Source organism: Ictidomys tridecemlineatus, chromosome 4 (assembly GCF_052094955.1).
Source record: "Ictidomys tridecemlineatus isolate mIctTri1 chromosome 4, mIctTri1.hap1, whole genome shotgun sequence".
In the NCBI taxonomy this organism is placed as follows: domain Eukaryota; kingdom Metazoa; phylum Chordata; class Mammalia; order Rodentia; family Sciuridae; genus Ictidomys; species Ictidomys tridecemlineatus.
This window is the reverse complement of record NC_135480.1, coordinates 54,484,229-54,512,197: the sequence shown is the minus strand read 5'-3', so window position 1 is coordinate 54,512,197 and position 27,969 is coordinate 54,484,229. Positions and strand designations below refer to the sequence as shown.

The window sequence follows — 27,969 nt, the reverse complement described above, 5'->3', positions numbered from 1 at the left end:
CATATGAATGTAAATCTTTATATAATCATATCATCTCAATGGCTAGCTGGCAGTCACCTAAAACAAATGTGCCATGTATTATAATACTTTTGCTGTGGCTCCTAGCAAGGAAGTAATGCCAAGACTCAAGAAAAAGAATGACACCAAACAAAAATGTTACACAGCAAAGGAAACAACAGCAGGAAGAGAAACCTTCAGAATGGGAGAAAAAAATCTTTGCCAACTCTTCTGACAGAGGATTATATATATAATCCAGAATATATAAAGAACTCAAAAGCTCAACACCATACAAAAAAGTAACCGATTCAGTAAATGGGCAAAGGAACTTAACAGACACTCCTCCAGAGAAGTATAAATGGCAATTGTATGAAAAATGTTCAACATCTTTACACATAAGGGAAATGCAAACCAAAACTATGTTGAGATTCCACTTAATTGAAATAACAATAAGTTTTTGCAAAGGTGTGAGGAAAAATCCACTGTTGGTGGAAAAGTAAATTAGTACAGATACTATGAAATTCAGGATGGAGGTTCTTCAAAAAACCAAACAGGGTACTACCATCATATCCAGCTATACCACTCCTTTGTATCTATTCAAAAGAATTACAGACAGCATATTTTAGATACATCTTGCCATGTTTATAGCAGCACAATTCACAATAGCTAAATTGTAGAACCAGTCTAGGTGTCTGTCAACAGATAATGGATAAAGAAAATGGGGTATATGTACATAATGGAGATTTATTCAACCATCTGAAAGGAAGAAATTATGTTATTTGAAAGAAAATGGATGGAATTGAAAAGTATTATGTTAAGAAAAATAATCCAGACTCAGAAAGAAAAGTGCTATATGCTTTCTCTCATATGTGGAAGCAAGAGAGGAAAAAGAAACAGGGAAGGACCTCATGAAACTAGAAGGGAGCTAAATAAGGTAGAGAAAGGGGTTCAGAGAAAGGGAGGAGGGGAGGGCAAGAGGAATTAAATTGATCAAATCATGTTATATACATGTACTAATATGCCACAATAAAAGTCACCATTTGGTATCATTAACATGCACCCAAAACAAATGACAGATACGTTATTATACTTCCCAAGATTGTTGAGATTAATTTTAAAATAAATAAATAAACAAAACAAATGGATCCTTTTGGACCAGCTGATTGTTGTCAAAGTTATGACTAAATGGAGATTCAATATGTCTCTGGAATCTTCATGTATGTGATTAAATCATGTGAGTTCAACTGCTATTTCTTACCAGGTACAGAGAAATACCTAATGGTTGACTTCAGTGACTGAAAGTCAAGAGATCTTCCAGTTAACTGTATTTTCCTCAAAGCATTGATTCACTCATAATGTAAACATATTAACTCAGTATATGAGTGAAAAAATGGAAAAAGAATAAAGTTATGTATTTTAAGTTTTGCATTGTGCTTAGATTTTGGCATTTGAATATTTTATTCCCTCAAAGTCAGCATTTGATCAGTCTGTCTATATAAGCGGGAAACTTTAGGACACAAAATTGGCTGATGCCAATCAAATGCTCTGATGAAAAGAATATAAGACAATGTTCATATAGGGTTCAAACTGATGTCAATCTTCTGATAATTTCTTTTAGTGAAAATTTGATTCATTTTAAGCCTCTATTTTTCACTTTTGGCAGAACAACTGATAAACTTAAAAATGGGTTTCCCACACTGAATGATGACTTCAAATGAGAATAGTCTTTTACCACTTTATTGCCATCCCTGGCACAGGAGTTAAGTAACACTATGTCAGTGTTACTCCAGGAGAATGATGAGGTAACTGTTTATCTGGTACTTTACTATTCTCCAGGAATAGTAAATAGGACAGTGAAATAGGACAAAGTATGAAATGTTCCAGATTTTGCACCAGTTAAATTATTCCCTCTAAAAAAGTCACACTCTAAGTGATGTGATGCAAGTAACACAGAAATTAGACATAATTCCCTAATCATATTGTGTTCCCACAATAAAAAATTTTAAAAATCATGTCTTGTTTATAAACACTTTGAGGACACTTTGACCTACAAAGAAAAATTCAAAGAGAGAATCTAAAATAGTGGTTATGAGTAAAAATAATACTTAATATTGCCCCCTGAGAATCCAGAAAATGTATGCATCGTTGCACAAGTCTATGTAAAAGATATATGTAAAAAATACCGAGAGGGGCTAGGGTTATAACTCAGTGGTAGAGCATTTGCCTGGCATACATGCGGCACTAGGTATGATTCTCAGCACCACATATAAATAAATAAAATAAAGATCCATCAAAGGTATATATATATATATATATATATATATATATATATATATATATGTATATATACAGTTTTATATTATTCCTGTGTGGTAGAGATAATGAAGTAGAACCCATTTGAGCCTGAATACATACTTCATTTTCTTACCAAATTTTTAAAAAAAATCTTTAAAGAAATATAAATCACACACACTATTTATTGGTCTCTTAAGGCCATAGCTGTTAGTGAATCCCAGTGAGCCTTCAGGTCAGTCTGAACTAGTTACAGGCATTCAGGAAAGTAACTCTAAAATAGCAATTAAAATATATAAACAAGGGCAGGGTGTACAGCACAATGATTGAGTCCATGCTTAGCATATGCAAGGCCTTGGGTTGGATCTCAACCAACACACACACACACATACACACACACATACACACACACACATGCCTGTGTATGTGTATCATTCGTTCTATCAGAATGACATTGAGGAATTGATCACATCAAAATGAAAGCATCAATACATACAAACCTATAGAATTAGATATTTATTGAAGTATCATCTTAATCACAATACTCTGATAATAACCTAAATGCCTATAATAGAGAAGGACAAGACAGACTGTTGTATCAAGTGCTATGGAAACTTAATCTATGAAAAATAAAAAAACAACACCACAGTAGTAAAAGAGAAGAATCTTCTGATACATTTTTTAAACTCAAGGAATTCAACAATGTGAACTATTACAAAAAAACGTAAGGTTATCAACATTTACAAAATTCAAACGTAGTTCTTTTTAGTAATGAGCAAATATCATATAGCTTCTGAACAAGTACGACTGAGTGTAAAACCAACACTCTCTGACATAATTTCACCAAAGCCCTTTTCATCTCATGGTTTTGCAGGCTGTAGATAAGGGGATTCAGCAGGGGTGTGAGCAACGCATAAGCCAATGATATCAGTTTCTTGGTAGCTGGTGAGTAGCTAGATTTGGGTTGTAAATAAGTCACACTGGCTGTGCCATAGAGGAGGGTGACTGATGTGACATGAGAGGCACAGGTGGAAAAAGCCTTCTGCCTCCCAGTTATTGATGGCATCTTCAGGATGGCAAAGAGAATTCAAAGGTAAGACAAGAGTATCAACAATAAATGAAGCAGTATAATCAAAATGGTACCTGTGAAGGCATAGATTTCAAACAAGGAGGTATCTGCACATACAAGTTCCAGCACTGGGGGAGTCTCACAGAACAGATGATTGATTTCATTGGGGCCACAAAAGGGAAAACTAAATACCCATGTGGTCTGCACAGTAGCCACCATGATCCCAGAGACCCATGAGAACATTACTAATTTCAAAAACACCCTCTTGTTCATAATAATGGGGTAGGTCAGAGGATAGCAGATGGCAGCAAATCGGTCATAAGCCATTGCCCCCAGGAGAAAACACTCAGTTCCACCAAAAAGAAGAATGAAATACATCTGTGCAAAACAGCCTGCAAAAGAAATTGTAGTTCTCTCAAAGGACAGGACCACCAACATTTCAGGCATGATGGTTGCACTGAAACTTACTTCAACTACAGATAAATTCTGCAGGAACAGGTACATGGGGATATGAAGAGTCTGCTCCAGCAAGATGGCGCCTAAGATGGTGGCATTTCCCATCAGGGTCACCAGATAAATAACCAAGAAAACCCCAAAGATCTCTTCTTGGAGTTCAGGAAAGTCAGAGAAGCCCAAGAGGATGAATTCAACCACAGAGCTTTGATTTTGTCTTTTCATTGCAGTACTGGGGCCCTATATTGTTTCTGCAGACATAATCAAAGAATAAAGTCATGGTCCAATAACTGAGAGAAGCAATCTGCATTCACCATGGAAATTCTGGCATAGGATGAAAAGAGGAACCCATCTTCCAAAACTTACATTGAAACATTTGGTGAATGGGAAAATACAAAGATTAATAATATTAGTAAATCTTATCAAACATAAAAGTAAAAATAAAAAAATTTTAGTTAGATATTTGATCTTAAAAATGCAAAATTCTATCAAGTTTCTATTGTTAGTTGTATACTATGCAGTGTTAAAGTAAACATACCCTAAAGAAATATAGATATTTTCTAACACTGGTTCTAATCTCATATTACCACACGTATCTCATTTCCTCATTATTTGTAAATATAACAAAGAAGACTACAGAAAATAAAGCAGATAAATGGAAAAAGCTAATGCCAACTTTTGATAATAATTCAGGAATAGTGAATTTTATGTAAATTTACTTAAATAATCATTATATTCCAGACTAATAGAACTTTGTGTGACATTGAAGGGTGACAACGTTCCACAGGAATACTCAGGGAGGGTTGTATTTTAAATGCACCTGTCTCATGTAACACTTCTAGACTATGTGAATTGGTTTGGGGCTTATTAACTTCTTATTAATGTCTGGCTAATTCTGTTGGAATTTAATAGGATATGAAATATTTAGCCCCAGAGATCCAAGACTCATCCTTGTGACCATGATGATTTAAGGACAAGCCCACTTTTTGGTCATTCTGGGGCTACAATTTCAAACTTTCCACTCTTTCCCACTCTTTCTCTCTCTTTCCTTCCCCATTCTCATCAAGCACCTCATGCACTCATTAATTATTCAACAAGCTCTAATGGATCTACCATTTTCTAGACTCTGCAATAGAATAAATTTGGTACAGACACAATCTCAACAGAAACCTAAGCACACTACCTAAAATAACCTTGACCCTCATTAGTAAGCTACATAAAATAGAACCCATTATTTCTCCAACTCTCTAGCTCTACCCCTTACATACTGCTGTGTATTTTTCATTTTTATCAACTGACATTACATATACATTTATACAAATATCATTCCTACAACAGTATAATCCCTGAGGCAACGATTTTGTTTGCATTTTAGCATCTACACAATGCCCCCAACAATGCCCAGCTCATTACTCACGTTAAATCAATAATTTTAAAGAAATAAATGGAATATATTAGGAAAATTAGACTCTAAAGAATAGTGTCAAAAGCAAAGGGAAGCCAGTACAGAGCACAATTGGAAAACAAATAGCAAGAAATAACAAGGGCTTTAGACAATTTAAATGGGGGAAAGATTACATGTGGACGGGGAACTGGAGAGGAAACCACAGTCACAGGATGCTATGGGTGGAAGGGGCAGTGGGTGGGAAAAAGGCACAGGGCAGGACACACTTGTTCAAGTCAGAGGTCCCTGATGGCAATGGGACTAGATGGAGCCCACTGTGTCTTCTGTGATGTTCTGAAAACTAGGGGGTATTCAGCAGGGAGATGAGGAAGCCAGCAGGACAGAGAATCCCAGAGAGCTGAAGGTATATGGTGTCTTCAGTGCAGATCTGTAGGGCATGAGCAACAGCAGAAGGCAAATTGCTTCATTCCTGGGTTGGACCATAGTCATATTATCAAAAGTCTGTAAAAACCATGAGAGTTATTTGTTTTTTAATAGCAAAAACTCTCTTAAAATTAGTAAAATATACTGTGTAGGACCAAATAATCAAAACTCATTTCTAATGGCAAAATAAAAATACTACTAATAATAATCATCCTAAGCAAAATGTGTACTCAGTTGCAAATATTAGAATTGGATGGGTTTTTTTTTTTTTTAGAAAGAGTGAGAGAGGGAGAGAGAGAGAGAGAGAGAGAGAGAGAGAGAGAGAGAGAGAGAGAGAGAGAGAGAATTTTTAATATTTATTTTTTAGTTCTTGGCGGACACAACATCTTTGTTGGTATGTGGTGCTGAGGATCGAACCCGGGCCGCACGCATGCCAGGCGAGCGCGCTACCGCTTGAGCCACATCCCCAGCCCAATTGGATGGGTTTTAAAATGTAAAAATTTAGAGTAGTATTTTAAAACAAAGGAAAATTTTGTAAACTGATTTAAATTATGCTTTGAATAGAAGTATATTTAAAAACAGTAAAATAACTATGGGTAACAAAATGTAATTTGCACAATTCAATATACTTACTAGAGAGAATTTTAATGTTGCCACACAAATAAATCATAAACCTCTGAGGTTATAGAAATGCCAATTATTTTTAGCAGATGAACAAAGATTGGATGTATTGGTATAACACAGTGTATATCATGAATATGTGGAATTACTACGTGTCAATTACAAACAAAACATAAATAATAAAGAGCAGCAATAAAACTGTGATGTGGTCACAATTGACCACAAATGCTGTTTCCTCTTTTCATTTGCTCATTACTTTATACAAAGATTTTATGATTGTAATTATGAGCTGCACTTTTCTCTTGAAACAAACAAAAAAAGTAACTGAAGCATCAAACCAGAAAGTCACCTTCAAATATTTCAGCCATGCCTACTCATTCCTGAGCACTGAGACAGAAGTATCACCAGCCTTCATTGAGAACTCCCAATTTAAAAACCACTAACAGACACATGAGCAGAAGCTGCACTGTCTTACCTATTGACTCTGACTCTGTCACTTGCATGCTACTTTATCAGCACTCTCACCACTGGTCAAAAGACCAGTTCATAATTGCAATTTAGTGATTGAGTGCACTGATTTTTTACCTCCCATGACATAGAATCATGTGTCCCAGAGAATCCCTCCAGAGAGAACTTGGAATGCTTACCACAAACCTTCTCATATAATATGTAGGAGAGCTACAGAGACTTGAACCTGGTCCTTCAGGGAAGAAAGCTCAAGAGAACACACATGGAGTGCCAGCCCTCCATGTGTCCACAGGGATTGAAGGCCTTGTACACATGAGACTCAACTATAATTCGACGTCTCCCAGTAGGAGTTTTGTGAAATCAGAGGGTGAATGAATGTTGTAAACAGGGAAAGAAGGGAGGAGTCCAGGGAGGTGTGAGCAAAAGCAGGTGGCGGGTGAAGATTCAGCTGGACAGATTGCACAATTTGGGCAATGGTGGGAATTAAGTAAAGGCAAGAGGATTGAAGCCTCTGAGATTTAAGTCTGGATGCCCCTGAGCCCTGAACTTGCATATTTTCCAGAAGAAATATAGAGTCACTGACATTTTTGAGAAAAAGTGTCATTACTGTTTATTTCATACACAGAGCTTCTTAACTTAGAGTCAAAAGATCTGGACTTGGAGCACACCACTGAACTTCTCTGCTTCTATTACTTTCTATGTAAAAGAAAAGCATTATTATTAATCCCACAGGGTATATATAAGGATCAGGGACTCTTGGCTCAGTGTAAAGTGAACAGTGAAGGGGACATGATATCAATTGCAGAGTTCTCTAGTCAGTACCTGAAAATCAGAGAAAATTGACTATTTAATCAAGGATGGAGCTAGAGCTAGAAAAAAATCTAAGGCCTTGATACATGGTATGGGGATGCTGGCTGGATGCCTACAAAGATTTTGTTTGCTAAGACATCTCTGACCATTCTGCACTGCAACAGTAACCAACCTCTTACAATTAAGAGCAATAAGACAATAGCATAGGTGTGGCATCAGGTTTGCAGACAAGTAGAAGGGTACTGCATTCACCTTATATCCTTTATGCCAGACCTATAAGGGTCCATCACAGCATTGCACAGCTAGGGAAGCACTGAAGGGGACTAAAGAACAAAGGAATTACACCCGTAAAGACCTGCGTGATATGGTCACCCTGTACCAAAAAGGACAGGAGGAAGTCATGGAATTGAATATGAGGGTATGGATGAGGAGGTTGGTAATGCCACAAGATAAAGAAGAATTTACTGGTCCTGAAAGAAAAGACAGAAAATCTGGCAGCCACAAGGCCTAGGGTTAAGACATACTGAGTGGATATAGAGTGTGAAGGTCCTGGCATCCAACATTAACATTCAACCATGTAACTAGAGACTCAGTTATTGATTTTAGCCAGCCTCTCTCAGCAGCTACTCCCTTGGTGGCATGCTGCCATAAGAACAAAGTGGCCATAGCAGCCGAGAAGAAGGTTATCCCTTGGCCCAAACTACATGGTCACCATTTACCAAGACCCCTTCAATTTACTATCTCTTCAAAAATACATCACAAACCATTGAGTAGGCAGTGTAGGACTACAGCCATACACATACTTAAAACCATGCTAGAATTAATGTGATCTCATTTCACTTTGTAATTTTTTAAACACAAATTTATTCAATTTTATATGAAGGCAAATAACACCAATGCATAATATAAATATTTATATCAATTTTATTATATATTAAAGACTCAACAAAAATAAATTTGATCTAGGTTAACCATCATAAACCCAAAAAACAGTGCACATAGTTCATGACTAGAAGTATGAATGATCTATCCCCAAAAAACACAGATATTCCACACATCCCTTAATGAAGCAGAATATGTATACCTAATCTAAATAATATCACACAATTAATTTTATTTATATTTTGTTTAAAGTAGTCATGATAATCTGAATATTGAAGATTCCGTATTAATTAAACCAAGATTATGTTGAGAGTTAATGAGAATTTTTCTTCACTAATTTCCCACTAGACATGATTGTTATAGTCTTAATGGTTCAATGTTTTCTTTTTCCTCACAATTGTGATGCACAATAAAATGCATCCAAGATATTAAGTGCTGAAAAACACATGATCCCCATTTTTCCAATAAACCACTTATAGGGCAATGCAATTTTTCTCCAAATTTAACCCCATAGCATCTTCTTTGAAGAGTAAGTGATATACAGTAATCAATAAACACACACACACAGCTACCACCAAAATGCAAATGGCAACAGCCCAAACAATCATACAAACCAGATTGGGATGTATAATTGTATCATTAACAAAAGCTATCAAGTTATGAAAGCTGGAACAACAAATAAAGAAACAGAGAAAGAAATATATATATGTATATTTTTTTACACAAAAGTTGCTGCTCTTCTGAACTCACATGTGTGATTCAGGAGTCATCTAGAAACTATGAACAACAACCCTACTTCCAACTCTAAGAGAATTCTCAAGCTGCCCCTCCATCTCAAGCTGCCCCATCACCCATCATGGAAAGGTGAACTGGGCGACCTCAGGAATACAAGTTCCTCCCAAGAGGAGTTCAAGAAGTTTGAAAAAATTACTTGGTGAGTATATTACAGGAGGATCAAACATTAGAGGATCTCTAAGACCCAGAACGTGCTCTTAACTCTGAGATATGGAAACTCCATGATAAACACATCATTTTTCATATCACAGAAATGGAATATCTCCTTTACTTGGCCACACCAGTGTCCCAAGAGATACTCTGTATCTTTGCATGTGACTGGTCAGACCTCTTTATGGAGACTTCCATGTCCAGAGGGCTGAATCAACACAGGGACACTCAGGAAGGCAGCTGAGGAAACAAACCCTGCCCCCTCCACTAGCCCTCAGCTGTGAAGCACTGGAAGGGCTTCCTCCTGAGGACTGCTCTGCTACCAGTTCTCCTTGATTATTGCTGTGACTATGCCAGACCCTGCTCCAAGGGCCAAGACTTGAAGCTAACATCTTAACTCAGACTGCTCTCTTCTTATTCATGAAGAAAGTATTTGATACGTACCAACTCTCTCCCAGGCACTGTGTTAGGCAGGTGGGACACAGTGGTGGACAGATTCTTTTAGTCACTGTTATCAGTGACTTCACTGTCTACTTATCAAATGAAACTTCCAGCATTACACAGATCACATTTAAATGCTTGAGAAAGACTCAAGATATAAGTGTCCTAAAAGGACCAGAGGGAGCATTTTGATCTACAAACTGTACATGCTATTTAAAAAGGCACTTATAAATATAGGACTACAAATCCCATATCAAAACTTACATGCTGTTTCTTTCTTCTACTGTTCTCCTCTATTTCCCACTGTTAAGGATGGGTGGAGACAGGTAAAACTCTAGATGTGAGGAAAATGGTCTGCAATCAGAATGAATTTTTTTTTAAAAAAAGCAGTTTTTTGTGCCATAAATACTAACTATATACTAATAGTAAATTCAGGCTTATACCTGCACTTTATCCTGCTCGGCTAATGGGGCCTTCACCTTCCCCACCTTCTATTACACGGAAATTACCTTCTTAAAATTAAAAAAATATACTTTGTAGGACAAAATCATCAAAACTCATTTCAAATGGCTATAATAATAAATAAATGAAATGTGTACTGAGTTCCAAGTGTTAGAAACTAGATAGGTTTTAAAATTTACAAAATTTGGAGTATAATTTTAAAATAGGAAACATTTATAATTCTGATTAAAAGCATGTTTTGAATAAAATTTTGTTTAAAAACCCAGTATGATAACTATAGTTGACAACAGCTAACTGCACAATTCAAAAACGTGTTGAAGAGGATTTTAAATGTTCCACACAAAGAAATGATAAACATCTGAGGTTATAGAAATGACAATTACATTTATCTGATCATTAAGATTCTGTGCATACATTGGAATGGCACAGAATATATCATGAATATGTGCAATTACCATGTGTCAATTACAAACAAAACCTATACTTAAAGAACAAAACAAAACTATGATATGGTCACAATTGACCACAAATGCTGCTCCCTCTTTTCATTTGCTCATTATTATATCCAAATTCTTCATGATTGTAATTATGAGATGCACTTTTTCTGAACAAAATAAAAAGGAAAATGACAAAACATCAAACTAAAACATCTGATTCAAATATTTCAGTCATGCCTACTGGTCCCTGAGCACTGAGGCATGTCTTCAACAGCATCACCAGCTTTTACTGAGAACACTCAATGAAAAAAACCACTAACAGTCACACAAGTAGAAGCCGCACTATTTTTTACCTATTTACATTGACTGTGACGTTTACATGCTACTTTATCATCACTCTCACCACTTATTAAATACACCTGCTTGTAAATGCAATTTAGTGATTGAGTGCACTGATTTTTAACCTCCTATGACATAGAATCATGTGCCCCAGAGAATCCCTCTGGAGAGAACTTTGAATGCTTCCCACAGAACTTCTCAAATATTGTATGAGAGCTACAGAGACTTGAATCTGGTCCCTCAGGGAAGAACGCTCAAGAGAACACACATGAAAATATTATCTTACTGAGAAGGAAAATGAAAAACATGGAATGCCAGTTCTCAATGTGTCCATGAGGACTGAAGGCCTTGTACACAGAGGCTCAACTTCAATGTGACATCTCCCAGTAGGATTTTTGTGAAATCAGAGGGGGAATGAATGTTGTAGACAGGGAAAGAAGGGAGGAGTCAGGGGAGGTGTGAGCAAAGGCAGGGGGCAGATGAAGAATTCAACTGGACACAATGCACAGTTTGGGCAATGGTGGGAATTAAGTAAAGGCAAGAAGATTGAAGCCTCTGAGATTTAAGTCTGGATGCTCCTGAGCCCCGAACTTGCATATTTTCCATAAGAATTATAGAGCCACTGATATTTTTGAGAGAAGGCATCATTACAGTTGATTTCATGCATAGAGCTTCTTGACTAGAGTAAAAAGATCTGGACTGGTTTACAGGACTTGGAGCACATCACTGAACTTCTCTGCCTTCTTTACTTTCTATGTAAAAGGAAAACATTGTTATTATTCTCCCAATGTATACATGAGGATCGGGGACTCTGGGCTTGGAATAAAGTGGCTAGGGCATTGAAGAAAACCACGTGCTGTGTTTCAGAAGAATACAGGGCTGGATGAACCTACAGACAATGTGCCTGGACCAATGTTCTCCTTTTCTATTTCTCCTCTCTGATTTCTAGGAGAAGCATCCCTCTCAAGACTGTTCTCTCCTCCTTGGAGCAATAAGGCTACCAATAACACTTACAGATACATTCTCTTTAATCTGTGTCCAGTAAGAAACATAACACTAACCTAAGAGAAGGGGTTTTCATTTACAGAATCCAATCCAAGGACCCTTCTCAAGTGACTCATTAGAGTCATTCTCCAGGAGAAGGGCCCACTGTGTGTAGTGTGCTTTCCTTATTCACACTCCAAACAATCCTACAGGGCCCTCTGATGGACCAACATGTTATATGTCCAGATGCCATTGACTGTATCACAGGTGGTATATGATTTGTGAGAAGTCATAGTCATGTAGACAATCACCATGTTTTTGCCTGTATTTTACATTTCCTTGAAAAGTGTGTGAAGAAAATGTCAGACACATGTTGAGATGATAAAAGGTCATAATATTCATGTTTATCTCTAATTCAGAGCTTTTATATCATTGATACATAAATAGTACAAATATAGAGACTGTACCCCAGTATACTTGAAGTTTAAGAAAGTAAATACATAGCAAAGAAATATATATGGGAAGATTTAACCAATATTATTTTATTTAATAAATGATGAGATTAAACATGGGATAAAAAGAACACATTTTATATCCTTCAGAGTACATTTCATCCCAAAATATCTATGAAAACTTTACAAAATCTGACTTCTGTTTTCCAAAAGAAAATCTCAATAAATTTCAAAATCTTATTCATAGAAACAGCATTCCTTGCAATCAAACTGAAAAAGAATAAAAAAGTAATAATAAAAACTTTCTACACCGCAGCATTCCTGCCACCTACCCTGCCATTGGGGCTCAGTTTCCCTCCCAAGAGACAGGCAGCCATAAGCACTTGGGAGATATTTTACCATCATGGATTGCTTTAGAGATACATCAGAAGGTGACATAGACCATTCTTGCTTTGACAGTGTCTTTGAAAAAGTAAAGAAATATGAAAGTAAATTACTTTTGACAAGTAAAGTGATAATCCTGAAGAGAGAATAAATAATGATATAAAAAAGAGAAATCTGAAGTTTGGAGTTCAAAAAAAGAGAGAGAATATTATCTTACTGAGAAGGAAAATGAAAAAAAAAGCAAAAATTTCTCCAGATGATCACCTTTTAGAGAATCGTATTATGCAAACCATTTCTTCAGGATCAAAAAAAAACATTATGTGATGCTGCAAAAGGAACTAAAACACACTTGCCCATTCCAAATAGAATTCCAAAAACTGTAAAATAAGGTGAGGAGAATTACTATACAGATGGACAGGAAAACAGTGATGATGGACACAAACATCATAAGAGGTCCAAGTCAGCTAAACCATCTAATAACTCCAAATACAATCATGAGTATAAAGAATTTCAAGGTTAGTTCCTCTCTCTCTTCTTCTTTGTCTTTGCCTTCCTCCTCTTGAATTTCAGACTGTTCAGATGATGTCTCTGATAACTGCTTTATCAACTCCAGATATCAGCCCTGTTCCATCTTTTGAGTTAAATACACCAAATGACCAAAAAGTCAAAGTTAAAAGGCAAGAAAATGTGAGTCAAGAGGTAGATGAAGATGTTGAGGTTTTAAAAATTGATTCAAGGTATCTGAAAGCAGCCAAGAAAGTGAAAGAAAAACTTTGGCCTGCTGTTGTCCCGTCATCAGTGTTCAATTGTAATCTAGACCACAAAGTCTTACATGTCACAATGAACCTGCATCATCTTTGAAAAGCTTTGCTGCAATTAAAGAAAAAGGGACCACAAAAACTTCACTTTGATCAACCCTCAGTAGTACCTAGGAAAAATTACTCTTTCACAAGAGAAGAGGTGAGACAGATTGATCAGGAAAATCAGAGACTTTTGAAAGAACTGTCAAGGCAGGCTGAAAAGTCAGAAAGCAAAAGTACAATCCCCATTGATCATCCTTTTAAGTTATGTTGTAGTACTCTCAATAGCCAGAAGGAGCAACAAAAGTTTGAAAGAGAAAATGTGGCTTTATTGAAAAAACTTGAAACTATGAAGCCAGCAATGGGTATGAAATACTCAGAACAGCTAATGGACTACCATTGTAATATGGGATCATCTCCTTCTAAGGTCACCGTCCTCCAGAAGACTAAGAACATGCATTTGGCCAATGCAGCCTATTAAGAGAAGTTTCCAGGACATCCAGTGCTAACAGCGGTGTCAGTTGTAAGACTGAGCAATTAGTTTTTGACACACCCAGTGGCCTATTGCTATGACTTAACCCCCCATGTGTGCACTGCTTAGTTATAAAACATTATTACTTTAAACATCATTCATCCAATTTTTTTCTTTTTCTTTTTTAAATTTTTTCATTTATTTTAATTAGTTATATATGATAGCATAACGCATTTTGATTCATTGTACACAACTGCAGCACAACTTTTCATTTCTCTGGCTGTACATGATGTAGCGTCGCACTAAATGTGCAGTCATACATGTATATAGGTTAATGATGTTCATCTCATTTCGCCATCTTTCCTGCTCCCATACCCCTTCCCTTCCCCTCCCTATTCATCCAATTTTATTGACATATTTTTGTTATATTACTATATTTCACTATGTTAATATCTAAAATATTTTTCCAGCAATTTAAAGTATATAACAGTGAGTTAATTTATTGTTTGTGATTCAATGAAAAATTGTTGTCAAAAGACAACAATTTAATGTAAAAACAGTATTTACTATGAGTGGGAATTTATATAAAATGTGTGTGGATTTATTAGAAAAATGGTAGTAATGCATGTTTATTTTCTCAGCATAGAAATTGATTCGGTTGTCACGTTGATCAAACAGTAGTGACAGTATCATTGCATGTTGGATCCAAGCTATTCACTATGCAGTTCTCATTTTATGTTATTTTCTTTTCTTACAAGCTTTAAACCACGAGCTTACCTCTTATTTGACTTTGTTTTCTATTTGCTTTAGAACTCACATGGTGAGTCACAACCTGATTTATGAGAGTTACACTTTGTTATTAAACATCCTGAAATTTGTTTTTATAGATGGAACTGATTTAGATTTGATGAGCAAGTTGAGAGAAGCTTGTACTGGGGCAATCCTCACAATTTCACCAGGAGTACCTAGTACTTCTGTGTAAGTGCACTGTTAGGTCTTAAAACTTCTTTTAGCCATTCCAAATCCTCTCACACTGGGAATATTAGAGAGTTCAATGTAAAAGCTTGTCTTTTGTGTTTTCATACATGCAGGTAGAGTAGTATTAATGATTCTGACAAGGGTGGTGGGCTTTAGATTTACATCTACTTCCTTGAGACTAATTTGAGTGCAGACCAAATCAGTTGTATCATGAGCAAATACAAGGGTTTTTTTATTTGTTTTTTTGTTTTGTCAGTTAAATAGCACCACCAGTTTGAAGAGCCAATAAGCAGGTTCTAAAGTATGTCAGAACAGTGTGTTAAATGATGCTGTTAGTATATTTTTCTGTGATTTAGTATTTATTAATGGAGAAGAAAGAAAAGAATAAAAAATGCTTTAGAATTTCAGCTACTGATGAGCCTCTGCCTTCCTGCATGGGAGCCCAGGCCCAGGGTAGGCCCAGGTTCATCCTGCCACCAGCAAACCCCTTCCAGATCTCAGGCCCCAGCCCAGATCCACCTCCACCAACTAGAAGACACCACTGGAGCTCGGCCCAGCTCAGGACTACCTCTGCCAACTAGCAGACACCTGGAGGAGCTCAGGCCCTGGCCCAGATCTGCCTCCTCTGACTTGCATGGAAGCCTATGCCAAGGGTAGGCTGGGTCCCCACCACCACCTGGGAGCCCGGGCCTAACCCACTTCCATCTTGGGTCATTGCAGCCACCTAACCTTCCCCACACATTTCATTTCAAATAATACAAGAATTTCATTTCAAATAATACAAGGGTTTCCCCGCCCCCCATTCCAAAGACCTCAGCAAAACAAACTTGCCAAAGTCATGCTAGATCTGAAATAATAACTTAAAGGTATGAAGGTTAGGATAATAAGACTCCAAAAACAGAACTTCATCTCCTAAAAATTCTGAAACCTGACACATTGATATTACAACAGGGCTGAACAAAGTACAATTATATGGATTACCTCGTTGGTGGTTTTAATTAAAGCTGGCTTTTTAAATGCCTGATGAAAAAACAAATCCCATTTTGGAATCAGAGCTAACTTTCTAAATTACAAAGAGCAAAAACATGTTTCTAAAACTTCTTGCCATAAGCCACAGCACAGGTCTACACAAATTCTTTTCTAGTATTAATAGAAGTTACAAGCAACTTACTACTTTACACTTTGCTTTTTTAAAAAAAGAACATAGCTTTATCTGATGAGCTTTTGGTAGCTATGGCCAATAATTATATTGTGTTCCATTTTAGCAACCAAACTTATAAAGATATTCTATTTATCATAATAATACTTTCCAAATAGTAAAGGTCCTGTTACTACAGAAAATTTTTAAGATTTCAAAAAAAGGTCTGAGTTTGGGGTGGGCATGGTTTGATAATTAGGATGCAACTCAAAGTACAGCTAGAACCCAAAACCTACTTGCTGAAATTTTTAAGGTCTTTACTCTTTAAATATCATTAATTTAACAATTTATATTTTTGATAAAATTTAATTGTGGGCAGAAAATGTTATTTCAATTAAAAAGTATTACTTTATATTTTGTAATATGACTTTAAACACAACATAAAAGGCTAATTAACAACTCAACTGAATTCTTCAATGACTGAGGATTTTGAATATTCATCCTTTTGTACTTAAATTATGACCATATAATCATGTCTGAGGCTGAGCAAGATATAGATATCAGAATACCCCCTAGAACTGGTTAGATATGCCCATATTAACATTTTCACTATTTAATTTACCAAAAGTAAGTGTAAGAAAAAAGACTAATTTGGTTATTCAATTATGGTTACATAAAAATCATGTAAATTCTCAAACATGTGATGAAGTCATCATAGTGTACCTTATAAGAACACTAATTACTAATGGTTGAGTAGCTTTCAGATATCATTAATAAAGTACCTGACCATCATTTTAAAAGTTATTCAGTGCTACTGATTTTATAAATAACTTTTTAAGTTAGGCTCTACTATACCAAATTTTCTTTCTGCTTTAGTTTTTTTAAGATAAAATAAACTCAATCCCATAGAACTTTCTTCAAAAAAATAGAAGACAGATCTAAAATTTAAATATTTAAATGTCTTCATGAAAACCAGAAAACAGCTTGTTCTCATATTGCTAAGTTTTAGATCTCCTGAGGAACCTACACGTGGAAAATTGTGAAGCAGAACTTCTTACCATTTACAGTAAGCAGCACAAATGACAAAATATGTCTGGTCTCTACACCTTGCTACTTCCAATTCAGCATCTGGACCACATTACCCTAGAAGTATGGAGTTAATCAGGATAATTCAACATTTAAATGCTGAACATACCTGTTACTGTGTTATGCTGGCGTACATATAGGTAGATTAACACTAGAAACATATATCTTTAGTACTAAGAATTTCAGCTATGTTAGAAGAAAAATGAACTGGTTTGCAAGACAAAAACAAAAACAAAACCCAAAAAACCCCATAACATGCATCTTGGAAGTTAAATAAAAAAATAATAATAAAGTAAAAAATAACAACAAAAAAAACCCGAAAAAAACACCCTTAATTTTAGGCATTTAACTAAGGCATTCACACAACATATGTATGTCAGTCTATATGCATGTCACAAACCTATTCAGTCCTAAAGCCTGCAGTATTGTAGTTTATTGTGAAACGATGTAACCAAAACCTTAAATATATCCACAATATCTATACCACAATAATGCATAGGACATAATATACTACATCTCAAAATAAATTTCTATTACAATTTTATGCAAATTCTGGTATAAGATTTTCACCTGCCATATTTTGAAATGCAACCAACTTTAAGTCAATGTACTAATCAAAATTCTCACTAGTAGCAACGTCTTCTGTGTTATCACTGGAACATTCAAAAATCAAGCTCTTAACCACAGTATGTTATCAATTAAAACCACTGCATTATTGGTTGTTAAAGCAGGAAGTAATACATCAAGTAAAGTATTTCTAATTCACAGTTTCAAAAATAAAATGTGCAGTTTTCAAATATCAGACAGCTTGAAATTGGTCATTCAACAACTGCCTCCTTCAACACATGTAAACTATGTTTGCACAGCATTAGGAGATGTCTTTTATTTCAGAAGTTAGTTCTTACTGTTACAGGAGCATCACAAATTTGAATAGAGGCTACAGTGTGAAATGAGCTCACTGAAGGATATGTTAAAAAAAATTTCAACTATAATGCAAAAGCTTTGTTCCCCCAGCACAGATTCCCTAATGAGAAAAAGGAGTCAACACTTACCAAACACAATATGTAAATTAGCTCTATAAGAGATGGGGAAAAATCTAACCCAACTAAAAGATTAGTTAACAAACCTGTGATAGCTGGCTTCAGAATTTTCCTAAAAATAAAATTCAAAAGCATACACAGTATTTGTATCCTCCGCTGAGGAATGCAGACTTTCAACAGTAATGAAAGAAAGATCTAGCTTTAAGAAGTTGTAGGTGGAAACACACGCACACAAATGGGTAACTGAAGAAAACTGAGTACTTAAATATTCAAATTTTAAATGTGTAAGAAAATCTATAATAGAAAAAAAGTGGCAAATTGTTCCTGTGACTTGATTTGCTGAAAACATTTGCAAATTCACACTGGCATTAAGAAAACCAAAGTTTCAAAATTTACTCCTCTCTCCAGATATGTTTTCTGTGCAAAAATAAATATCTGAAAATTGCACTAGTAATACTTATTTTAACTTTTGTATTATGAATAATCTGCACATGCTTCTTTACAGACAATACATATTTGTATACTTGCTCATGCAAAATTAGTGTGTGCAACAGGGATATTGTTAATCCTCATATGCTAGGAGCCACTGCAAAAGTATTACATTCATATGGAAATTGGACTCCTGCTGTTCACCTAGGCCCCTTTGGGAAGGATGGCAGGAGGGTGTTCCAGGGGAAGTGGAGCACCCCCACCCCCACCCCACCCCACCCCCCCCACCCCCCCCCCCAGACACACGTGTGCAGACCAGCTTGTTAGCGGGATGCACATAGCCTCTTACAAAATAAAACTTTGTTTCAGTTTGACTGGCTTGTGTTTTGTGCCCAGCCGGGTTGCAGGATTGCAAGCCAGCGTGCACTGACAGCGACCTCCCAGAAGCGCCCAGCAGGAAGGCGGCAGGCGGTGCAAGGTGAGAGCAGTGGCAGGAGCTGAGCTAAGGCGAGCCTGAGAGCTAGGCAGAGCCCATGTGGCCTGGCCATGCAGCCTGCAGCACTCATACTTAAAAATGATACCTTATTATCCTTTCAAAACTGCCAAATCCTCTGAAATGTAACAAATTTTATGTGGAAATTCTTGTCTGCCAGCTAAAAATCAATTTGTGTTGCTGAAACAAAAAATTATACAAGAAAAAGAAACATGTTTTTTTTTTTTGTCTTGAAGAATTGATTTTTAAATGAGAAAAATTTATAAGACAAAGAAATTCATGGTCACAAAATTTTAACATTTTAATCCTAAACATTACAGGGTAAATAGATACTGGACCCTATCTCCACACTCTGTAAGTCCTAACTTTTAGTTTCCATTTTAAATGTTGCTTCAAACCACTAAAACGTTAGTGGTTTCACAACCTCTGGATTATGGAAATACACATTTCTCAAATAAATGCTACAAAACAACAATGGAAGAAAGCTGAACAAACTGTCTCCATGAAGGAAAAAAAAAGTGGAACATTTTGAAGCTTTTAGACACTTCTGTTTCCATGTCTTATGATTAACTTGTCAATTCAGTGCATTATATGGTCAAATGTAATGGTCCCAGTATTGAACAAGCATTTAACTAGTGTCCATTGATTCCAAATTAGTGGATGATGAATCTTTTTGGATACTTTCAAAGATGGCTGCCAGCCCAGGGTTAGAACTGATCTGTGACTGGAATTCACTCATCACTGCTTCTGGAATGGTTAGCAGTGCTGCTACTGCTCTCATGGCAGATCGCTTTAATTCATCTTGTTTTTCAAACTCCTGCTTTACTGAGTTTGCCTTTACCTTAGTTGTACATGTGGCACGTAATGGCTCAACAAGTCGGTCCAACCTCTGTAGTACTGCACTTGGACAAAGGGTAGAAAGTCTCACCAACATTAAAAATGTTAGCATCTTAATATCATAATGGTCCTTCAAACCATCTTCAACATGATTTAGAAATTCAAAGATATCTAGTCTATCAAGACAACTGTCTAGAAGTGTATACATACACTCAAAAGCCGCCTTTCTAGTATCCAAACCATCATCAACTGTGTTTAAATGGACCCATTTCTACCTCCCTTATAAGCTCCTTTCTAACTTTTGTTTCATTGTACAGATGTGGAAGAACAGTATCCAAAAGACCCCTTATTAATGATGGTTTGTTATGTGCTGCTGAGTTGAATGTGACCAAGGCTACTCTTCTTACATTCAAATCTGGGTCTTCTAAAGTTTTTAGGAAGTCACCTATGCAGTTCTTTAATAGTGGATCGATAGGTTGAGGATGATCAGAAATAGTAAACTTCACAGCTGTAACCACTGAACTTCGGGCATATGATGAGCCTGATATCAAATACCTTTAAGCCGTGGAAGGAGAGTTTCAGGATCAATTAGAGTGAGTTTTCCTAGACATTCAGCAACAACATTTCTGGTACCTTCCTCTGCACACTCACAGTGCTTTAATAATAAGGCCCAGATATTTTCAACATATGGTTTAAGGCCCACCACTGATGCAGAGCTAATAATTTCTTTCAAGGAATGAAGCAGAAGATACTGCCTTTTGGGCTGACTGGTTATTTCTTGTAAAACAAACGGCAAATATTCAGGAAGGTTGCCCACACTAATGCTGCCTAATGCATAGGATGCACCTGATTTCACTTCTTCACTAGGAGATGAGAAAGCTTCTAATATTACAGATTTTAGTTCCAACTGCCCACTTAAGTCAATATGATGCCCAACTTCTCCAAGAGAAAGGAGAGCTAAGAGACGAATGGAATCTGTAGACCTTGAGTTCTTGACATCTTGAATAAACTGACCTACTACAGCTGGTCCCTCCTTAGGGCATGCTCGAGTAAGGGCAGCTACACATTTGGCAATGGAATAATAAGACTGCTTATGAGTCAGAGCTGTGCTCTGAGAGTAAACTGGACCAGTCAGCATGCGCAACAAATCCATATATCCTAAATTATTGGTTCCAGTGACAACCAGAGCTTGGAAAAAGTCTAGCATGGCACTAAGAGCTCCCCCCTGCAACAAGGGTGATCTCACAAGTCCAATGAGTTCATTGAGAATAGATCCACTTATCTTTGAGAGGGAGGAGGGATAAACTTTTGCCAGGGTAGTAAGAAAACTGATAGCCATCTGTGAAACATGCATATCACTTTCACTGATAAGAGGTGGGAGCTCATCTAGAACTGCATCAATCATGGCAGCTGTCAGGCTGTCACTGTAGTTTTTAATCAGAATATCTAGGGCAGAAAGGGTCCCCAGTTTCAAAGCTCTCTGGTTCTTCCTGAGAAGTGAAGCAAGAATAGGAACCCCTTCTCCCAGGACAGGTCTCAAATCTATCTTCAAAGGTGACCCAGCAATCAGTGTTAATGCCTTCACTGTAGTTAACCGGGTAATTTCATTCTTGAGTCTCTCCAAGAAAATCTGAAGGGTACTAGGCAAGTCGGAACCCAAATTGTCTCCAAGGTTGCAAATAATTTGTCCCATACAGGAAATAGCCCTTTCCTTGACTTCCTGATCAATGTCAGCTGCTTTTAACCTCTTAATGGTACAGGTAAATAGATCTTTGATGTAAGGAGTTGCATCAAACGAGGAAGGCTGATCTAAAGGACGGATTACTTTAACAAGCTGTTGAGTAACAAGAAGTGCTTCAGATGTAATCTTGTAAAATGGGTCTCCAACACAAGCCACAACTGGAGGGACCAAAGCCTGAACATGAGGATGGAAGACTTGAGGAGAGTGGTTACAGAGAATTACATATAGGCATGACAAAGCATCAATCTTCAGATTCGATGAGCTTGATTTATCATTCAGTGAGAAAATAATTCCTGGTACAAGTACAGGAATGTGTTGTGTTAGGGCCCCAGGTAATACATTTACCAGTTCAGTTAACATGTTAAAACAACATTGTCGGGTCTTCACACTTTTTTCTTTCATCTGTTTATGCAGAGCTTTAACAATGTTGGGAACCTGACTCTGAAGCATTGTTAAAGGTGTTTCTCCCTGTTCCATTGCATCAGGGTCACATAGCCAACTTTGTACAGGACGAGTTTGCTTCAAAAGAGAAAGGTATGCATGAAAAACATCTGCCTTTACATTCTCTTCACGCTCTTTAAATCTGGATATCAGTGCAGGAGAGACAGTCTTGTAAAATTCTGGAAGCATTTCATGCCTTGTGCTAACTACGGCATCCAAGCATTTGGCAGCTGCACGCCTCACTTTCCAACTCATGTCATCATCATCACTGTATTCATCATCACTACCTTGATCATCGTCATCACCACCATCAGCATCCATAGCATTTTCATCTTCATCTTCATAATCATAATTGTAATTTGGATCATAGGTAAGATATTTAAGACAAATGTTTATAATAGTAGAAACATGAGGATATACTTCCTTAGGACATCTTCTCACAAATGATTCAAAAGCTTGAATGCAGTATTCTCTCAATTCATCATCATCTACATTACAAAATTTTACCACCAAAGGAATTATCTTTTCAAGATATTCACCTATCCTATGGCCAGCTTGCCTGCTAATAGCAGCAATACATTGTATGTAGGTTCTTGTTGTTGACATGGAATCATTTTTGGACAACTCTGACAACAGATGTTCAATAAGATCTACAAAAACTATATTTCCACAGCTCATAACCAGATGGCCAAGAGCAATAATGGTTCTTTTCCTCACTGCAAGTCTGGGGCTGGTCAACTGAGGGAGTAGACAGGTCAGAATTGAAGGATGGAAATTAACAAGAAGTCCTCCTTGCCTGCTTAACATATCAGCCATAATATCCAAGGCTTCTAGCTGAACAGAGACATCTTCCTGTTTTGCTATTGCACTGGTAAGATGTCCAGTAATCTATTTACATACATTAGCAGCTAATGCAGAACCACTGGAAGCAGGAGGAAGTTCTCCAATTACTGTTTTAAGACCAATACTTGAAATATCCCGAAGTTGTTCTTTATCAGAAAGCATGTTAGTGCAGAGGGTATCTACAATTGTCTCTACTTGGTATTCTTTCACTTTACTCACTAAAGGTCCAAGGCATTTGACAGCTAAATTCTGTACCTCACCATTTTTATCTTCCAATAACTTCAAAATCATTTTTACTACTTTCCTTTCACTATCATCATCCAACTTGATGGAATCTTTCTGCAATTCTGTCATCAAATCATTTGTAGCCATAAACCTAAAGTCCTTGTCGCTGGATGTCATTTTTTCCAGCAAATTGGAACTATGGTATGAAGCGCTCGCCATGTTGACAGCCTCCATCCCGCCAGCTGGCGCTGTGGCTGCTGCTGCCCGCTGCCGCCGCTGCTGGGGCTCCTCCTCTCGCCGCGGCTCCCTCTTCCAGGGTCCCAGAGCTACGCTGGCGCTGACTGGAGGCGCCTCTACAGGATGCCCCCTCCCCAAAGAGACGTGAGCCTGTCCCGGGGGAAGCAGAGTTAGGGGGCCGGCCTAAAGACAGCGGCCTACACGGGCGGCGGGGCTTACAGCAGCGCCTCTACGGGAGGAAGGCAGACACTTCCACTTGGCCATTTCGCTCCCACTCCCCCCGCACTCGCTCCCTAGGGCAAGAGGCCAAAACCGCCTCCTTTGCTCCTTAGGCTGGGGTGGCAGGCCTAGATGCACTTTTTCTGAACAAAATAAAAAGGAAACTGACAAAACATCAAACTAAAACATCTGATTCAAATATTTCAGTCATGCCTACTGGTCCCTGAGCACTGAGGCATGTCTTCAACAGCATCACCAGCTTTTACTGAGAACACTCAATGAAGAAAACCACTAACCCTCACACAAGTAGAATTAGTTCATACAGTCAATGAATAAACAAAGAAGAGTTAAAAAGAAATTCTGTGTCTGGCTTTCTTTGCTTGTTTGTTTGAGATAAGTTTTACAGAGGTGGATGTGATTCTGTGGTAGAGTTCTTGCCTTAATAATAAGCCTTACATAACTCATTCTTTTAAGAGCTGTGAGAAGCAATTTCAGCACACCAAGACATGGAATCCAGTTAAAGCCTTGTGTAGATGCTTTTTGATGCCCAACTGAAAGTAATACTACACAATATTCAGATATTATTCACAAGGTTTCAGATTTTTGTTGATGAGATCTCTTTAATGGTTTTTGAAACTACAGTCAGATATCCATCTCCACCTTCATTTTTGGTAGGAGTAGATATGAAAAAAAAAAAAGGGATTTTCCATCAATTGAATGGCCCTCCAGGTCCAGGATCACTATTCTCAAGGGACCTAAATGTGGTCTGCCCTCTGGGATTCACCAGTCAGGGCTCCTTTCCATTATTGGCAGCACCCATCTCAGGCACTGACCCCATGCTCCAACTTCACCCCTTTTTACTCTGCTCTCCTGGAGTCACTTGCTTGGTGATTGGTGGGCAAGGACTCTGGAGCCAGACCTCATAAGTCCAAATCACAGCTCTAGAAGTGACCAGCCGGGAGACCTTGGGTAGCTACTTAGCCTCTGGTCATTCAATTTCCCTATCTGTAAAACAGACTTGTGGGTTAATTCATGTAAACTACACAGAACAGTGGCTGTACCAGAAAGTGCCCTGTGTGCTGAATATAGACCACAATAAATGTTGATGAGGATGTGGGGGAAAAGATACACTCATACACTGCTGATGGGCCTGCAAATTGGTGCAACCAATCTGGAAAGCAGTATGGAGATTCCTTAGAAAACTTGGAATAGAACCACCATTTGAGCCAGCTATCCTTCTCCTAGGTCTATACCCAAAAGACTTAAAATCAGCATATTATAGAGACACAGCCACATCAATGTTTATAGCAGCACAATTCACAATAGCTAAACTGTGGGAACAGCCTGGATGCCCATCAATAGATGAATGCATAGAGAAACTATGGTATATATACCTAATATATAACTCCACATTAAAAGAGAATAAAATTATGATATGTTTAGGTAAATGAGTGCAGTTAGAGAATATCATGCTAAGTGAAGTAAGCCAATCCCAAAAAACCAAAGGCTGAATGTTCTCTCTGAAAGGAAAAATGGAAGAATTTGATGAGCCAAAGGGGAGGCAGAGGTGAGGAGGGGGCATGGGGTAGGAAAGATGGTAGAATGAAATGGACATGTATGAATGCACATATGTTGTGATGCTACAACGGCTACAACCATAGAAATGTTGTGCTCCAGTTCTGTACAATGAATTAAAATGCATTGTGCTGTCATATATACCTAATTTATAAAACAAAACAAAAAAAGAAAACCTAAGGCTAGCATGGTCTGCTCCAAAGCTCAATAGACCCAGTTGTTATGATTCTAGAACCGCTCTTGACCTTTTTCCATGACCCAATGCATGTCATCCCTTTTCTTGTGCTACAACAGAAATCGACATAAAATTTGATGGTAGAGTGTGAACCAAACATCACTGTATTCTCAGTAGAAACACAACTGACCAAGAGAAATCTGAAAAAATATTCAACATTACTAATCATTAGAGAAATGCAAATTAAAATCATACTGGGATACCCTATCATGCCTATTAGAATGGCTATTATCAAAATACAACAACAACAAAAAAAAACAGTGGCACATGCCTTAATCCCAGTAACTCAGGAGGCTAAGGCAGGAGGATTATAAATTCACGGTAAACCTCAGCAACTTAGTGGGACCTGATCTCAAAATTAAAAGTAAAAAGGTCTGCAGATGTGTGTCAGGGGGAAAGTACCCCCGGGTTCACCCCCAATACAAATAAAGGAAAAAGAAAGAAAGACAAAAGATATTAAGTACTGGTCAGGATGTGGAAAAACTAGAATTCTTATACAATATTTGGGGGAATGTAAAAAATACAGTAATTATGGAAATCAGTATGGGAAGTTTCTTAAAAATTAAAAATAGAGCTCTATTGGTAGAGTGCTTGCCTTGCATGCTCAAGGCCCTGGGTTCAATCCCCACCACCAAAAAAAAAAAAATTACCCTATGGTCCAGCCATCCCACTACTTGGTATAGATCCAAAGGAAATGGCATCAGTGTATTAAAAGACATCTGCACCCCATGTTCATTTCAGCACTATTCTCAGAACCAAGAAATGGGAAAACCTGTGTCTATCAGTGGGTGAGTGGATACAGAAAATGTGGTTTAGAAATATAAGGGGACACTTTAAAAAAATAAGAAAATCCTGTCATTTGTGACAAACGAATGAGGCCAAAGGACATTTTACTGGGGGAAATAAGCCAGGCACAGGGCAACTATCACATGATCTCACCTACATGTGGAATCTATAAAAGTTGAACTCATAGAAACTGAGAGCAGAATGGTGACTGCCAGGGGCCCAAGAGTGGCTGGACTGTAGATGGGGGAAATGCTGGTCACAGGAGACCAAATTGCACTTAGATAAGAGGGATGAGTTTAAGGGATCTATTGTGCAATATAATGACTACAGTCAATAATAACATACAACAGAATGAGTACAGCTGATAATGTTATATACACATGAAAATGACTCAGAGAGTAGACTTTAAGGGTTCTCACCACAAATAAGAATATGAAGTAATGTATATGTTAAATAGCTTGACTCAGACATTTTTCAATGTATACATGTTTCAAAATATGTTGTATGCCATAAATATGTACAATATTATTATTATTATTGTTATCATCATCATCATCAACAGGGATTAAACCAAGGGTTGCTTAAACATTGAGTCACATCCCTAGCCCATTTTATTTTTTAAGTTGAGACAGAATTATGTCAAGAAGCTCACCATGGAAGTGAGGGAAACTGGGCAGATATTTAGTTGGATAGATTGCTACCTCCTCCCTAAAACTGGAGTTCTGTCACAATAAAAAGTAAGAAGTGAAGCTAGGATCAGCAATGAGCACTGCCTACTTTTATTAGCACTGGGCCTGAAAGGGGGATAACCATCACCAATCGTCTCCCCATAAACCATATTACATGGTCTCTGTATTAGCTGCTTTCTGTTGCTCAAGAATGGGTACTTTATAAAGAGATGAGGTTTGTTTAACTCAAGAGTCCAACATTTGGCAGCCCCTGAGACTGACCTTTGGTGAGAGTGATCACAACATGGTGAATGGCATCATGGTGGGAGGACCTGCAAGGGGTAGAGACTGAATGGCCAGAAACTGGGGAGGATAAGTCTTGTTCTTTTTATAACACCCCCCTCTCACAGGAACTAACGGGGGCCCATGTGAAGTCCATTACTCCCTTCCAAAGGCCTCAACCCCAGTGGCCGAATTACCTCCCACTAGGCCCCAATTCTTGCAAGTTCTACCCCCTCAACACTGCCGCACCTAGGACCTAGCCTCCAGCCTATGAACCTTTGGGGGACAAACTACATCCCATCATCACAAGCTCCAACAAAGCCACAAGTGTAAGAGCAGGATGTCGCAGTCTACAAGTGTGTATGTGAGGGCAGAAGAGGGTTGATATCAGAGGGCACTGGAAGCAGCCAGAGCCCCCATTCCGGAACCCCTGTGATGTCACACTTGTAGTCATGGTACTCTGGGTGCCAACCCAGGAGAAGGAGCGGTTGGCTCTCATTTGTTTGAGAGCAGGCAGCGAAGCATGACTGTATCAGACGACTTATTGTCCCCACCCCAACCCCCAGCCAGATCCTGGCTT

At 37.6% G+C, this 27,969-nt stretch overlaps 3 pseudogenes; 1 reads left to right on the top strand and 2 right to left on the bottom strand.

The window, feature by feature from the left end:
- Positions 1-3,022: 3,022 nt before the first annotated feature.
- On the bottom strand, positions 3,023-4,036 carry LOC144376656 (olfactory receptor 10A3-like; annotated as a pseudogene).
- An 8,838-nt stretch (positions 4,037-12,874) lies between these two features.
- Positions 12,875-14,237, top strand: LOC144376799 (cilia- and flagella-associated protein 97 pseudogene; annotated as a pseudogene).
- Positions 14,238-19,576: 5,339 nt separating this feature from the next.
- Positions 19,577-23,634, bottom strand: LOC144377107 (cullin-associated NEDD8-dissociated protein 1 pseudogene; annotated as a pseudogene).
- Between the last annotated feature and the right edge of the window lie 4,335 nt (positions 23,635-27,969).